The following is an 18,256-nucleotide window of genomic DNA, read 5'->3' on the forward strand; positions in this document are numbered from 1 at the left end:
CAGTAACAGGGCACCTTACTGTTCCATTGCAGGTTTGAATTTTAAAATGTTCAAAAGTGAGAAGTAAATCTCTCTCTCATGCACTTTCTGAGTCTGTGTCTGGGCTGTCTCTAATACTTCTCTTTTACGTTTGGAGCTAAAATCCATATGGAATTGATTTTTGCTTATAGTGTGAGATGGCGGGGTGTCTCTTTTCTTTCCCTTTTCATAGAAAAATCTAATTAATCCAGCACTACTTTTGTAATGACACCTTTATCATAAACCAGGTGTCTATATAAGGACTCTACTCCATTCCATTGGTCTATTTGTCAATATTTTCACCAATATCATACTGTATTAATTACTGTAGATTTATATCTTAATATTTAGTAGAGTATGTCCTCACATATTTTTCTTTCTCAGGAGTGTCATGGTTATTCTTGACCCTTGACATATTCTTTACTCTTCCACTTTAGAATCTACCTGTCAGGGACTTCCCTGGCGGCGCCGTGGTTAAGAATCTGCCTGCCAATGCAGGGGGCATGGGTTCGATCCCTGGTCCGGGAAGATCCCACATGCCGTGTAGCAACTAAACCCGTGCACCTCAACTACTGAGCCTGTGCTTTAGAGGCAGCGAGCCACAACTACGGAGCCCACGTGCCACAACTACTGAAGCCCACGCACCTAGAGCCCGTGCTTTGCAATGAGAAGCCACTGCAGCGAGAAGCTTGCAAACCGCAACGAAGAGTAGCCCCTGCTTGCCACAACTAGAGAAAGCCCGTGCACAGCAACAAAGACCCAACGCAGCCAAAAATAAATAAACAAATAAATAAATAAAAGAATCCATCTGTCAATTCCACAAAAATTAACTCACTGCAATTTTGATTGGGATTACATTGACTCTATAGATAAACCCAGAGAGTAATGACATCTTTACTATTTTGAGTCCTCTAATACATTGATATAGTATATCCCTCCATTTATTTACGTCATTTTCAATTTCTCTAGAAATGTTTTTAGGTTTTCTGTATAGAGATATTGCACATCTTTCTTTAGATTTATTACTAGGTGTTTGGTATGTTTTGATGCTATTGTAAACAGTATCTTTAAATTTCATCTTTTAATGGTTTGACGCTCAACAAGGGAAGTTCCATTGATTTTTTTTGCATACTAATCTGTATCCTGTAAACTTGTTAAACTCATCTAATAATTCTAATATCAATCTGTGGATTTTATTTTCTAAGAATGCAAAGAATTCAATTTTTTAAATATAATTGTCCCCTTTTATTCTTTTAAATTTATTTATTTATATTTTGGCTATACTGGGTCTTCGTTGCTGCGGGCGGGCTTTCTCTAGTTGCGTCAAGCAGGGGCTGCTCTTTGTGGTGGTGTGCAGGCTTCTCATCGCGGTGGCTTCTCTTGTTGCAGAGCACGGGCTCTAGGCGCATGGACTCTGTAGTTTGCAGCAGGTGGGCTCTAGAGTGCAGGCTCAGTAGTTGTGGTGCACGGGCTTAGTTGCTCCATGGTATGTGGGATATTCCTGGACCAGGGCTCGAACCTGTGTCCCCTGTGTTGGCAGGCAGATTCTTAACCACTGAGCCACCAGAGAAGTCCCAAGAATTCAATTTTATTTCCTCTATCTTTAACACTGTTTTCTATTTTTCTTGCCTTATTGTATTGGTTAGGATCTCCAGTGTGTTCCTGATTTCAGAGTGAACAGTTTTAACATTTCACCATTAAGTACCATGTTTCCTGTAGTTTTGTTTTCCGTAGATACCCTATAACAATTTATAGATGTTTCCTTCTATCTATAGTTTGCTAAGAGTTTTTTTTCATGACTACATGTAGAATTTTATCAATGCTTACATCATTAAGATAATCATGATTTTTCCTCATTTCTTCTGTTACTGTGGTGAATTGCACTGATTAATTTTTATATGTTGAAACAATCATATTCCTGAAATAAACTCAACTTGGTTGTGATGTATCCTTCTATATTTTGCTGGATTCATTAACTTCTTGGTAGGATATATTAATTTGCAGTATTCCAATGTTTTTGTTGCAACAACTAGAAAATAACATGGATAAATTGCAAATTTATATTTGTAAAGATATCAGAGAGTCGTGGAACAAAGAGGAATGGGTGAACTAAAATTCCAGAACAGTAAGAACCCATCCTAGGTAAGCTAATGATTGTTTTCTTCCCTGGTGGGCTTGACTTAAACAGGGAGACTGTACTAGAAGAAAAAGAAGCCAGAAGAATTTTTGACAATCACACAGAGCTGGTGTGACCTATTAGAAACTGGAAGAGCCCAAATGCAAGGCTGGTTTTCCCCATGAGACATTTCCTGAGGGTGATGTGAGGCTGGGTGCTGGCCAGAAAGGCAGATTGTGATCTCCCATTGTCTTGTGGTGCTTGGGGAAAAAAAATCCTTCTAGGGAAAGGAGGCTTTCACAAATTCACAACTAGTCTGTCCCTCAGGTATACATACATGGGTGAATAAGCTTGCTAGGGCTGCCATAACAGAGTACCACAGACTGGGTAGCCTAGAAAAGTTTATTTTCTCACAATTCCTGAAGCTATATGTCCAAGATCAAAGTGTCAGCAGGGTTGGTTTTTTCTGACGCCTATTTCCTTGGCTTTTGGGTTATGGTGGTCTCCCTGTGTCTTCACATGGTCTTCCTTCTATATATGTGTCTGTGTCCTAATTCTTCTTATAAGGACATCCATCATATTGGATTAGGGCCCCTCCCTAATGAACTCATTTTAACTGAATTACCTCTTTAAAGACCCTATCTCCAAATACAGTTACATGCTGATTACTGGGGGTTAGGACTTCAACATGTGAATTTGGAGCTGAGAGGGGATGGGGGACACAATTTAGCCCATAACAATGGGGTTGTATGCAAAGAGCTAAGCTCAAACCTCTGAAGGACACAACTACAGGGCTAAAGAATCAGAGACTATAAACTCTCAATTAAAAGCCCTGACCCAACTCAATCACTGATTGGATTGAGGTGATCTGTCCTTCAGTCTATCTGTCTAACTGAGGAAAGGGGGACCCTTCACTAATGGAAGATACCAGCTGGAGCCTTCTTCTTTTACACACAAAGTCTGTCATATAATAAAAGATTATTAGACGTGTAAAGAAGGAAAAGGTGACCAATGACAAAGACAAAATACTAATAATAGAAGCAAACCCTTCCTTTCATTGAGAAGGCTTTAAATTATAGATTCAATTTAGTTACGAGTTACTGAATTATCTGGTTTTTCTCTTTCTTCTTGTGTCAATTTTGGAGAATTGGATCTTGCTAGAAATCTCTTTCATCTAATTTTTCAAAATTATAAAGTTTGCTTATAATATCCTTTTGTGATCTTTTAATATCTAAACAATTTGTAATAATGGTAAGCACATGTAAAACGCCAGAAAGTTCAGTTCACAGCTGATCCAGGCTGTGGTAAGGTAAGATATTTTCTCTTTTTTCCTGATCAGTCTCACAAGAAGTTTATTATGTTCCTTAGCTTTTTTCAAAGAACTATCTTTTAGCTGTGTTGATTTTCTCCATTATATGTATGTTTTTATTGCATGAATTTCTACGTTTATCTTTATTTTTTCCTTTCTTCCACTTTCTTTGGGTTTTATTTCTGCTCTTTTTCTTTCTTTTTTTTCCCAGATGCTCAAACATTTAATTCTTACAAAATATTATAGAAATGAACCCAAACTAAACAGATATGTAAGTATGTACAAAATTTTACTTCTGAAAAAAAATCTATAAAAGTAGACAGTTAAAAAAACCAAAAAGATTTAAAACCAGTACTATGAAATTGATTTTCTCAAAGTAAAGTAAAAATAATTTTAAATTGCTGATTGTAGTTGGTTTTCTAGGCTTATTTACATAATTTATTGTGGTCAGATGTATAAAGGAGCTTTTTTTTTTTTTTTAGAATATCTTTGGTTTCATTTTATTTCATCAAATAATCCTGAATTTTTTTCCCTTTGCAAATCTTTCAACATGAGGACATAGCATTTAAGGTACAAATCAACTTTGGTCTTCTTGCTATTGAGTCACAGGTTAAAAAGGCAATGTGATTTGTCCTCTTTCAGGATCAGACATTCAAAGAATTCTAATCAGTTCACTTGACAGAAGTGAGCTTGTGCTTTGAGGGGTAAGCAAGATAAATTGACTGAAACATTGGGAGTCTGCTGTCTTGAGTCTCATGTTCATTGCAGTTCTTTGGTTAACCATATCATGTAGACATCAAACTCATCCAGGCATCTGAAAGGAGATTCAGTAGTGGACCACAGGGAAAGAATGAAGTAGGCCATGGAAAAAACAAAACACCACCACCAACAACAACATTCACCTCTGGAGAAGGCCCTCATGTTATTGAAAGGAGCTTTGTTTCTCTCTCCAGGCTGAACTGATATAGTAACAGTTTCATTCTTGTGGTCAAAATTCATTTTTCCACAAATAGGCTGGCTGAGATAATAAGTTGTCAAAGTACAATTTGCATTGTAAAGTCAAAGACCTTCTAAATTGTTGATATGTTTCATATCTATGGGTTCTTATTTCCTCCAGTAATTTAATAAACCTTTCAAAAGTCCTTACTTTATTATCCAGATCAAGATACCTTTCTCTTGCTTCTTAGTACTGCCCCATTATTTCCTCTTGATCTCCATGACTAGCATGTTCTGCCTATATCTTTTGTCTTAATCTATTAACTTCTTTATCTAGAATCGATGCAGAATTTTTTTCTTCTATCTGCTCTGGGCAGATTTATCTTCCTTTTTTGTGACATTTTCTCTTCTAGTTCTTTTTCTTTCATATCTAGCTCTTGTTTCTTTTTAGTTAAAGTATCCAAGTGTTCTTTTGTTTTTCTTCAAAATTCCATTTCTCTTGTTTTTGGTTATCCACTTCAGAATCATCAGGGTTTGATTCATCCTTAAGTGGATCTGCTAGCTGATTAATTTTCAGTTTAATTGCATCACCATACTTGTTTTCTGCTTCTATTTTCAGACTTTTAAGATGCTCCATGTTTTCTTTTTGTTGTTCCATATTTTTCTCAACTATTTTCATTTTCATTTTATTTTCTTGAGGCTCATCTTCCAAAGTTGGAACATCTGCAGACTGGAGTTCTTCTATATTCTCAAGTTCCCACATTTTAGAAATACTTTTTCTTATTTTTATCTTAACTCTTTATAATGTAGTTGGCACCTTCTAAGAAAATTTTCATTGTGTTTAATATCCTTTCCAAGGATAGACAAATGTTGCTGAAGATTTAATATCTGGGCTTACTTATTTTCATCCTCCTTCTCCAAGTCAGTTTGAAATAAATCCATGTCTCTGCTTAGAAACTTAGGTCTTATATTTTCAGATAAATAATAATGTCCCACAAAAACCTGATCACCATCAGCAGTAAAAGCTACAGTTCTTGGCTAGCTTTGGGACTGCATTACTGCACAAGCTACACAATTATTTTTGACTAGTAGCACTGTCTCTATGCCTCTCATGTCAGTTAGGCTGTTTGCAACAACTGCATTTTCTATTTCTAAATCTGTCAGAACTGTTGGAAACTGGATGATAAGCAGCTCTGTGTCTAACATCATACATCTTATTCCAAAACTCAGAAAATATTATCTGTGGCTTGGTGAATAAAACCTTTTCATCAGTGCCTGAAGCATTCTTTCATCAGCATGATTATGGCAACAATAGCTTTGCAGAAGTCCTTTTAAGCAAGGTTCAGTAGCCAGAGCAAGCTCAGGGTCCCAAAGATGAATGCAAGCTCCTGAAGAGCCTATGGGTTTATAGGTAAAATGTCCACATCTATAAGCATCATCTCTGGCTTTGAGAAGAGTTGGACCATGAGGGTCAAATCCTTTTAGTCGATCAGTATTACTTTCAGTTCTTTCAGTTGTTGCTGATTATAGTTCAGCATATACTTCACATCTAATTCTTCTCTCAATTCTGGTATGTTCCTCTTTGTTCTTTTCTATGGCTAAAACTGTTCAATCTCTTGATTGAACTTTCTTGATCCTGTAAGGCCTTTACACTCTCTCCTTTTTAATATATATAATTTTTATTTGATTATAGTTGATTTAAAATGTTGTGTTTCTGCTGTACAGCAAAGTGAATCAGTTATACATATATCCACTCTTTTTTAGATTCTTTTCCCATATAGATCATTACAGAGTCTTGAGAAGTGTTCTCTGTGCTATATAGTAGGTCCTTATTAGTTATCTATTTTATGTATCAATCCCAATCTCCCAATTTATCCCTCCCCCCTTCCCCCCCAGTAAGCATAAGTTTGTTTTCTACACCTGTGACTATTTCTGTTTCGCAAATAAGTTCACTTGTACCATTTTTTAGATTTCACATATAAGTGATAGCATATGATATTTGTCTTTGTCTGACTTACTACACTCAGTATGACAATCTCTAGGTTACACTAGGTTACCCTCTCTTTTTTTTTTTTTTTTTTTTTGCGGTACGCGAGCCTCTTACTGTTGTGGCCTCTCCTGTTGCGGAGCACAGGCTCCGGACGCACAGGCCCAGGGGCCATGGCTCACTGGCCCAGCCGCTCCGCGGCATGTGGGATCTTCCCAGACTGCGGCACGAACCGGCGTCCCCTGCATCGGCAGGCGGACTCTCAACCACTGTGCCACCAGGGAAGCCCTACACTCTCTTTTAACTAAGATAATTTTTTTGCCTTTTCAGCTGCTCCAGTTCCAAAGGTTGATTAGTACTTTTTTTTTTTAGTTCTTCAATTCTTTTGCAAAGCTACTCATCATCTTTCTTTAATGTTCAATATGCATTTAGGGAATGGTTATATAAAACTTCAGCTTCATTATAGGCCCTTTTCTTAGGAGTAACATCTCCTTTCAATACCATACGTTTTGGTGTTCAGGCAGTTGTCTCTTGACTAATCTTTTCTATTTTATCTTGAATATCCTTGTATTTTTTCTGCTTCATTAAGTCTGACCTGCTGTTTTTCCATTTTCCTGTCAAGTCTAGCAGCACGATCTTCTCCAATTTTTATATTATCTCTGATAGCACTCTGTTGTTTTTCAGTTTCATTGACCACTGCCCAAGGCATTTCACATTTCAAGTACGTTAAATTAGCCTTCATTGTACTTACACTAGCAATACTTTGTAAACGTCTTCTTTCTCTAAACACTGGCACTTTAGTTCAGTAAATTACTCTTCCTTGATTTATCTACTCCTTTGTTCTTTGTTTCCATAATGTATAAATAATCTTCCTTCATCTGTACAAGTGGGGTTGCTTTCATGAAGAATTTGTATTTGTCTCCCTCAATTTTAGACAGCTATAACTGGTTGCTCATCTCTTGTGTTAAAACAGAAACTGGATTAACAATCCTAGTCACTAGGATGTAAGCTAGGATTAACTGCAATTAGCTCTTCTTTCCTAGTAGAAACCACGTTTCCATTTCACTTTTTAGTTTATAAGATCAACTTCCGTCCATGCTGATGAGACGTCGCACAGCTGTAGAGTCACCATACGCATTTGTTTTATAGGCATCATCTCCACTGTTCCTTAATGTTATTGAGACAGCTGCTGAGTTCCATTGTTGCCAGCAACAAAGTTGATATTAGAACCAAATTTAAAGGGTGTAAGCATGGAATGACACATGAAGTTTCTTAGCTGAATACTCTCAATTATCCCAACTTCTCCTGCAAAGTAGAAGTATCATTAGTGAAAGAAACTGTACATTCATCTTCCTCACTTTATCAGAATCCTCCAGCTCTTGTCTCAGTCTTTTGGCATTTTTAGGAGAGAAGTTTTCTTCCTCTCTTTTGGCCATCAGGTCTCAAACAAGACGAAGTCTCCTCAAGGAACCAATCAGTGGGACTGTCGCGGTGCAACCCTATGCTAAGGCTACTCTGGGAGCGTCCTGGCCTCGCCTGGCCGCCATTGGCCCCCTGGAACCGCGTGCCTGCTGCCCGGTGCTCTGCACCTGCCTCTGCTGTTTTTCTAATTTCATGAGACATATTTTTAGATCATAAGTTTTTCCGTCTTCCTTCTTTCCTAATATGTGCATTTTATATGCTGTAAATTTCCCTCTCAGCATGGCTTTTACTGCATCTCCCAACCTGTGACAGGTTGTACTTTCAAGTGTTAATCCGCTTAAAATATTTTCTAATATCCTTAATGATTTCAATGTTTGAACAATGCACTATGTAGAAATGTATTTCTTAATTTACAAATGTGTGAATTTTCTACTTAAAATTTTATTTATTTCTAGCTTAATTCCACTGTGGTCAGAGAATATGCTCAGTATCATTTCAGTTCTTTGAAACTTGTTGAGACTTGCTGTGTGGTTCAGCATTTGGTCAGTTTTGCTTAATTTTCCATTTACACTTGAAAAGTTCTACTTTCCCCTAGAATTTGCCTGTTCATTCCTGGCACTCTCTTGTGGCTTGTTTATCTTAGTAGCGATTTCCTTTACTTCCTTTTTTGAAAGATTAAACTGTGAAGTATAACATGCATCGTGGAAAAAAACATAATTCAAAAAATAACCACAAAACAACAAAACCCATCCTCCAGGTCAAGATATAGAATATTATTAGCACTCGAGAAACCACATGTGTGTGCCTTTCTGATCACAATTGTATCTCTCCCCAGGATGTAACCATTATCCTGATTAATTTCCTTGCTTTTCTTTATAAATGTACTACCTCTGTGTGCATTGCGAAACAAAAGGGCTTACTTTTGCCTCTTGTTGAACTTTAAGTATATAATCACATTGTATATACTCTTCTGTGTTCTGCTTTTTTACTCAACACTAGGTATATAAGATTCATTTATGTATCTCCAGCTTGTTCCTTTTGTTGCATTTCAGTTGATTTTTATTACTGTATAACGTTCAGGTGTGTCAAAATTTACTTACCCATTCTACTGTTGATGGGCTTTGGGGTGATTTCCAGTTTAGGCCAATTAATAACAATACTACTGCGAACATTCTTGTACATACATCCAGATTCACATCTGCATGTATTTCTCTAAGGTATAGATCTTGGATTTAAATTGTTGGGTCGGGGGTACATATATGTTCAGCTTTATTGGATGCCACATGATATTTTCAGGAAGAGTATACCAGTTAACAATCTCACCAGCATTGTTTGGATGTTCCTGTTGTTCCATTTTTCTCTCCAACACTTAATGTTGTCAGACTTTTAACTTTTTTCCCAATCTGATAGGTGTGTATCCCATTTTAGTTTTAATGTGTACTTCCCTAATTACTAAGGAGGATGTCTGTTTATTGATCATTTGGATATCACCTTTTGTATAGTACCTGTTAAAGTCTTACCCATTTTTCTGTTTGATTTGTGCTATCAGTTTGTAATAGTAATGCTTACTAGGCTTTGCTGCTTATATGTATTGCAAATACCTTCTCTTATTTTTTCTTTTTCCTCTAATACCTAATAATAATGGAGTCTTTTGAGGAACAGAAGTTCTTAATTTTAATGTGGTTAAATTTATCAATCTTTATTTTATAGTTGTTACTGTTTGCATCTTCTTTTATAAATTCTTTACTGTCCTGGGGCTATGAAGATACTCTCCTCGATTCTTTTCTAAGAGCATTATAGTTTTGCCTTTCTTATCTAGGCTTTAATCTATCTGTAACTGATTTTTGTGTAGCCAAAGAAGCCATCATTCTGGGATCACTTCAGGGTCTTGGCTCAGTTCATCCTTCCCAACCTTGTGTTGGCCAAAGCCTCAGTATCCTGATAGCAGTGTTACCACTATCCTCATTTACCTCAGAACAACTCTGGTTTTATTTTGATTTTTGGAGTGAGAGGGCCTTCAGAGACCTCCCCTATCTCTTGAGAGACCAACAATGCCTCAAAGAGACAGGTCCTATCCAAGGTCTAGTTGTTCCTTAGCAGAAGGGCGCCTCTGTGAACCTAATCAGTCACCACACCATTTGGAAATCCTTCACAATATATTTTGCATATTGGTTCAGGTCAGTACATATAGAGCATTTTCATTCTTTTAAAAGGCTGCATAATGATCTATTGTATGAAATTTATTTAACCAGTCCCCAATGGTGGACCTTTATATTCTATCCAATTATTTATTTTTACAATACTGCAGTGTCATTTCACACCTGAGTATATCTGTATTATAAATTCCTAGAGATAGACCTACTAGATCCTGTACCCTCCCTCAACCCCCAGCATAGAGTTTGTATCAATTTAAACTCCAGAAATGTAGGAGCATGCCTATATTTCCACATTCTCATCAAATGCATTGTAAACCTTTTATACTTATCCATCTGATAGTTGAAAATAATATCTCATAATTTCAATTTGTATCTTTTACTGTTGGTGAGATTGAGTGCCTTTTTATACATCTAAGAGAAATTTGTGTTTCCTTTTCTTGGAACTATAATGTTCCTAGTCTTTGCCTTTTTTTTTTCTGTTGCGTTTTCCAGGTAGTTTTTAAGAATCCAAAAGTTTGCAAGGTCTTGTACTGAAATGTACATAGAATATTTGCTTTATGCAACTTTAAGGAAATATACTACAATGTTCTTTGACAAAGTATATAGATGCAGTGTTGCAATTTAGATATTTTACTGAACTCATTAAAAAGAAGATTTTATGGGGTTTGGAGAAAAAGTAGAACTTTGTAAGTACGCGGGGAATATTAAGCAAAACTGTTCAGTGCTGTACCATAAAGCAAGTCTGAACTGCCCCAAGCGTTATTCTTTACATATGAAAGATTATCTTGTTTTTCTTTCTCTATGAAGAACCAAGCTTTACAAAGATTTATTACTGCTGAAATTTTAATCTACTTAATTAATTTGTGAATTTGTAAATTAATTTAAATAAGTATGCAAATCTGAAGTCCTTTAATAGATTAGACGTCATGGAATTGAAGGTCCACAGCTAAAATGGGCAACAGATTCCGTTATCTTATTTCCTCTGCACTTAAAGCTAATTGCACTTTCAATGACATTTTTATGATATAATATTAGCCCAGCTTCTTCGGCATTCACAAACTTTAATATAGCTGAAACTTAAAAATATAAACACTAATCATTAACTTAGTACACTGTTAATTGAAACTGAACTCTGTTCTTACTTTCAAAGAACTCTGTTCTTCCAAAGTAGTAAATTCCTTTGGAAGCAAACAAGGGAAAAGGATTTTCATGTCATCCAGTTTTTCTGATTTAGGACGCTAGCATATCTAATGCAGAGTATCTTCAAAGTAAAGCAAGTTCACACTCTCACATTACTTCAAAGACTTTTGGTGTCTCTGGCGACTTGATAATTTATGTGTATTTGACCAGTAGAATATATTCTTATACTTCCTATTTTTGAGCCACTGATTAAATTATATTTAATTAAACTGCACAAGCATTTAACAATTCTCCTGTAGAGTATATCCAAACTAAGCATATAGCCTTAACACTATGGTTAAAAAATCTGACAGTTAATCTAAAATTATTGACTTTGCAATATATGTACTCCTTAGCACTTGCCCTTGGAAAACACTAACAGACATTTTAAACATTTGGGCCATGGGTAAATACCATTTTTTAAAGATGAAGTTATTTTAAGATTGGAGGAATTGCAAAGAATACCTGGTTTATTCCCCTACTTCATCCTAGATAAAAAGTGAGGCACAGAAAGACTGTGGCTTGCCCAACAGATAAAAGCAGCTCAAATGTACAAAACTTTCTGATTAAGTCTGCTTCCCGGATATTAGTATAATTATCATTCTGTTCTAAGTTTCACTTTTGATGTATGAAAGATGCAAGTGATGGAGACCATCCAAAGAAAATAGCCCCTCATTCTTTGGAGCTAGATTTTAGTAATAAAGAGGACATTCTGAATAACTATAATAGTCATTCTACTGCTTACAGAGAAGCATCACTTAAAAGGTTCCCACCAAAAATTTAAGTTTGATGGCAAATATCCTTGCCCTCCAAACCATACCACTCTAGAATCAATGTATAGTGTTCTAAGTTTAATCTTGGAAAACTACTGAGGGACAGAGTAAATGGAGTTATTCTTCTCAGTTTTAATGTCTATGTCAAACTAGAGAGCTAAGGCTGGACTTCCAGATCCTTATATATTTCCATAAAACACCTTCCCATGAGTTTAGCCTGGGTGAATCATGCAAATTAAAAGAAAATTATTAGTACCTAATTGCCCCCCCCAATAAAGACTGTTCCCACACAGACAGATATGGGCAAAATTTGAGTCAGAGCAAACATGAGAAACATGAAAAAGAAATACCATACTCATTTCATCGTTGGCAGGTACTGTCTTTGCCAGAAATTGCTGTTATAGTGGAGATTGCCCAAATCAAAGTCCTCAAACCCAGTGGCTTTTATGACTCTGTACATAAGCAAGGAAAGCCTTTATGATGTCACAGGAGGGGAGCCAGGAAATTACTAGAATCTTGTTTTAGCACTTTAGACTTAAGTAATCGTCTTGATGTACCTCAAATGCAAATTTATTACCTAAGAGATGGGTTTGGAGGAGCTTCTAGGAGCTAAGTTTGTTGCAGCTTGGAACACAGCTGGACCTGGAGTGGCCTGGTCCACGATGGTCTGGGATGCACTGATTTTTATAGTTGCTGATTCCTAGAGTTAAATCTGCCTTTCTAGCTGGGGAAACACTGAGGGAACTGACCTGATGACAGCTATGGGTGGATGTCCAGCCAGCAGACAGAACATGTTATCCAAAAGCTATGGCCACAAACTACAGAAAGATCAAGTCAGCAACAGGCAGATGCAACCTGGGATAACGTAAAACTCATGAATATAGCTGTTCAGATCATGCACTGCATAAACCTAGATGATACCATTTGCATCGATAGTATGTCCCAGCAGGTGGACCAAACATAGATATTGGTAATGCAGGAAAAATAAATAAATGGTTGTCCAAATAGGTATATGGAGACAGTTGGAACAGGCAAAGTCTACCAATGGTTAAGGATTCAGAGACAGGACTCCAGCCTAAGAAGATAAACCATAAAGGAAATTGTCATGTCTTTAACGAAAAAGAGAATCTTAAAGGTTTTGTCACCTTGGGGTGTCATCAGGAGGTGATTGAGCAAGTGGGTCTGGCCACCTTCTTCTGAATTTCACCTCCTCTGGATTCTTGCTACTGCCATGGGCACTGTAGCCCACTGGTCCAGTGCTCTGCCATTAAAGTTCTGGTGCAAGTGTGGACAAAAATACCTTATTTTGAGTCTTCCCAATAAAGTAGAAACAAGCTAGAATTTTTCCAAAAAAGATTTCACTAAATAAAAAACATGAACCAAAAAAATATTTAAGGAACATAAAAAGAACTATGTCCACCCAGCTTTTGCACTTCTAGGAATTTATCCAAAAGAAATAGTTATGAATGAGTGTCAATTAGGGTTTGATCAGAGAAGCAGAACCACTTATGAGTGACATAGTGAGATCTGTATAGAGATTAGACCTTATACAGTTGTGGAAGCTGGTTGTGCAGTCTGTGCAAGACTGCGGCTCTTCACCTGGTGCCAAGCCTGAAGTCGGCAGGGCAGCAATTAGGACAGGAAGATGCATGTAAAGTAGGAGAGAGTGGGGACAAACTGGAACCCACAGGATGAGCTAAAATCAAAAGGATGGAACCAGAACTTGCACCTGCCTCTCACTGCTTCCAAACATCCAACTTCAGTGATGTGGAAGACTTCTAGAAGATCGAGTGCACTTCACCACAGGGCTGCACATGTGCCTGGGCCAAGATTTGGAGAGGTTGAAAGAGGAGATCTGGTGGGAGCTGGATCTGTGAGGCCCAGGTACTATCCCATGAAGAACTAGCTGGAGTTGCCACAGGCCTGGCTGCTGGCCCCTCTAACAAGATGATCCACGATGATGTACATGAGCTCTGACAGTGCCTGACCCTACACCAGTCTTCCAGGTATAAGTATGACTGCTGCTTCATTTCCACTATCTAAATCTCATGCAAAAAAAATTTATGGCTCTCATTAACTCAGAACCATGAAGGGCAGGGGGTTCTGGGAAATGTAAGTCCAGATTACTTGACACAGTATAAAGTCATCATAGAATATGTGCCAAAAATTAACTACATAGATTTTCACTGCAGTGTTATTTATAACGATAAAGAATAGACTATGACCTGTCTAACAGTACAGAAATGGTTAAAATTTTATGGTATATCTACACATTAGAATATATTACAAAGGATGTAAAAGAATATTTATGTCCATAAACCTATGTTCACAACACAATTATCATTGTACCCGGTTGTATAAATACAAAGTTTTGATTAAAACACTATGGTGGGGGTTTCCGTGGTGGCGCAGTGGTTAAGAGTCTACCTGCCGATGCAGGGGACGTGGGTTCGTGCCCCAGTCCGGGAAGATCCCACATGCCACGGAGCAACGAAGCCCGTGTGCCACAACTACTGAGCCTGCGTGCCACAACTAGTGAGCCCGAGTGCCACAACTACTGAAGCCTGTGCACCTAGAGCCCATGCTCTGCAACAAGAGAAGCCACCGCAATGAGAAGCCCGCACACCACAACAAAGAGTAGCCCCCACTCGCCGCAACTAGAGAAAGCCCGTGCACAGCAATGAAGACCCAATGCAGCCAACAAATAAATAAATAAATTAAATTAAAACTGTGGAAAGAAAGCAAGAAAAAAAAAATCACCTGAGTTTATACAATAATGATCCTACCTACCTTCTGAGTTCACAAGCCTTGTCCCTATCACATTCTGTGAGAAGGCCTGAGCCCAAAAGGATGGGTATAACTTACTAGCGACCTGGCCCAGATTCCTCACTCTCTGGTCTCTACTCTGTACCCACATGGAGGGTGCTGTCTTGTGACCTGCCAGATGGGAGCTGGACTCCAATATAAAACTCAAGGATCTATATCTTTGAATATGACATTGTCTGCTTGGGACTGCCTTACAGCACTAACCCTGGCTTTCATCCGAGAGACTGACCTCTCTCCAGGTATTTGGCAGGAACCTGGAAATTAACATAACATATTTCACTCTTTAGGCGAAACCTGCACTCCCTCAATCCTAGTCACTAGGATGTAAGCTAGGATGTAAACTTTAAAAGGGCACTGGACTGGTTTTGGTTTTGTTTTGTTTTTGTTTTTTTGGTTCACAGATGTGGTCCCAAGGTCCTGGCACATAATAGACTCTTAGAACATTGAACTAATTTTTTTCTGTATAGCAAATGGCTTAGTCTTTTATTTATTTATTTATTTTTTGCATTATGCGGGCCTCTCACTCCTGTGGCCTCTCCCGTTGCGGAGCACAGGCTCCGGACGCGCAGGCCCAGCGGCCACGGCCCACAGGACCAGCCGCTCCACGGCATGCGGGATCCTCCCGGACCGGGGTACAAACCCAGGGTCCCTGCATCGGCAGGCGGACTCCCAACCACTGCGCCACCAGGGAAGCCCTGTCTTAGACTTTTATAGACAATACAGCAATCTATTATTTTTAAATTCTAGACAAGGACGTCTCCTATGCTTTCTCCCTCAATCTCCATGTTTATCTCATCCCCTAGGAGAAGTTGCTGATTGGTTAGTCAGAAACCTGGACAATGACTGGGCTGAGTTTTCTAGGGATAGAGGTTTCATGTGTTTAAAGCTCAGTAAAAGGTCAGTTCTTGAGGAATGACCTTTGCCCGAGTATCTCCCTTCCACATTCTCTCTCACCCTGTGGCTCCATTCCCCTGCTGCTAGAAGCAGGCACTGGATCTACTTTTCCTCATAGCTGAGCTGATTTCAGGTCCAGAATTCAAGTTTAGTATTTGGAGAGGACTGTGAGTTCCATGAGGACAGAGACCTTTGTCAATTTTTGCTCAGTTATATTCTCAGCACCTACCATAGTGTCTGGCATCTCTCTCTTAGATAGATAGATAGATAGATAGATAGGTAGATAATAAATAGATGATAGAGACAGATCGATGTAGATAGGTAGGTATAGACAGATATACAGAGAGAGAATCTCTAAATCTTTCTATAGAGAGAGGTTATTTTGATTGAATGAATGTGGAAAGAGCTCAAAGCATACTTTAGGAAAAAGGAGACTTTCACATGATTCTAGCTCAGCATACCAGATTTCTACTTTGAGGTGTTGGGTCATAATCAGCTTATTGTAAAACGCCATTTTACCTTCTATGTGTTGGTCATCGTCCTGTGCATACATTTTCACTAAGAACCTTAAAGTTTTACCAGGTTCTCCAGTGATGATAAAACCATTTAAGAACCCCAAATCTCACCCTGTTTTCCAACATGAGTCAATTTTTTTTAAAAAGCCATAGCATTTATACAAGAAATATAGTCAGACTTCTTAAAGGAAGCCTATCAGGATAGCTGCTAGCCTTCCTAAAATCTCACTGATTTGAGATACAGATCCTTAGACAAACACAGACCCCTGTCCCTGGCATTAGATAAGCATCTGGGAGAGTCACAGCTGGCCAGGCTGTGGTCATTAGGTTGTGATTGTCAGGTGTTAAGCATCTTGAGGTAGTGCTTTTGTCCTAGGATAGTGCTTCTCAAACTTAAATTTCTTACTAACCACCTAAGAAGCTTATTAATACGCAGATTATGATTCAGGAAGACTGCAGTAGAGTCTGAAGTTCTGCATTTCTAACAAGCTGGTCCAAAGACCATATTTTAAGTAGCAAGGACCTAGAACACTGACCTCTCTTCTTTCCACATGCAGGAGGTGCTTTTGTCCCATGATAGTGGAGAAAAAGTAATTTTTGAAAATGTTAAACTATTTAAACATTCTGTGCCTCTGTTTAATCACCTTTTTGATAAAAATAATATTACAGGTAAAATCCTTTTCTTCAGGAGGAAATGAGTCTTCCAAATGTCTCAATAGCTTATCTACATAAGGTACTTTTCTCCACCCTATGTGGTAAACAGAAATCACAAAAGGAAATGGTAGGAATCAGTCTAATATATCAATAATCACAATAAATATAAATAGATTAACTCACCTATTAAGAGATAAAGACTAGCAGAGTGACTTTTTCCCTAACATTTTATTATGAAAATTTTCAAACGTGCAGAAAAGTTGAAAGACTTTTACAGTATACACCCATAGACCCAGCACCTAGATTCTGCAATTAATATTTGCTGTAATTGCTTCATCACTTGTCTCTCCACAAACTGACTTTTTAAAAAAAATCCAGTTATATGCTGCTTACAAAAGACACTCTAAAAACAACAGAAATTTGCAACTATGTGTGGTGATGGATATTAACTAAACTTGTAATCATTTTGTAATTATATACATATATCAAATCATTCTATTATATACTTAAACTAATACAATGTTACATATCAATAGTAAATGAATAAAAAATAAATTATAAATAAATAAATAAAATATAGAACAGAAAAGTTTAAAAAATGGGATTCAAAAGTCATTTGCTGGAAGACTAATGATGCTACCCATCTTGTGAAGTCCTATCCACGTGATCAGCTGGATATACTAATTGATCAAGGAAAAGATGACCAGTTCCTTTCAGATGGACAGTTACTACCTGAAAACTTCATAGCTGCCTGTACAGAAAAGAAAATCCCTGTTGTTTTCAGATTGCAAGAGGGTTATGATCATAGCTACTACTTCATTGCAAAGTAGCTTCATTGCATAGCTACTACTTTATTACCAGTCACATCAGATATCATGCAAAATACGTGAATTCCTGAAAAACTTCAGATAAGAGAATCTCTTCAGGATTACAAAATTGTAATAAACAGAATTGCAAGGAAAAAAGATTTTAAAACATTGGATTTCTTAATGCTAAAAATGCTTTATTCTGTAGTTGATTCACCCTTTGGATAAATATAACAAAGCTGAAAAAAAAGTCATTTGCAATACCATATGATATCGCATATGTGGAAATCTAAAATATGACACAAATGAATCTATCTATGAAACAGAAACAGACTCACAGACATAGAGAACAGACCTGTGGTTGCCAAGCAGGAGGGGAGGTGGGGGAGGGATTGACTGGGAGTTCGGGATTAGCAGATGCAAACTATTATATATAGAATGGATAAACAACAAGTTCCTACCGTGTAGCACAGAGAACTATATTCAATATCCTGGGATAAACCATAATGGAAAAGAATATGAAACAGAATGTATACGTATTTATAACTGAATCACTCTGCTATACAGCAGAAATTAATACAACAATGTAAATCAACTATACTTCAATTTTTAAAAAGTCATTTGCACATCATTTTATCTTTATCAGGAGTTCTAGTTCTATGTGT

The 18,256-nt window shown here is 37.5% G+C and overlaps 2 pseudogenes; both read right to left on the minus strand.

Annotated features, from left to right (window-relative positions):
- Positions 1 to 1,809: 1,809 nt before the first annotated feature.
- LOC101278224 (structural maintenance of chromosomes protein 6-like) lies at positions 1,810 to 6,042 on the minus strand (annotated as a pseudogene).
- Positions 5,868 to 7,978, minus strand: LOC125960281 (structural maintenance of chromosomes protein 6-like; annotated as a pseudogene).
- Between the last annotated feature and the right edge of the window lie 10,278 nt (positions 7,979 to 18,256).

The sequence above is a fragment of the Orcinus orca genome, chromosome 7, assembly GCF_937001465.1.
Source record: "Orcinus orca chromosome 7, mOrcOrc1.1, whole genome shotgun sequence".
Classification (NCBI taxonomy): Eukaryota; Metazoa; Chordata; class Mammalia; order Artiodactyla; family Delphinidae; genus Orcinus; species Orcinus orca.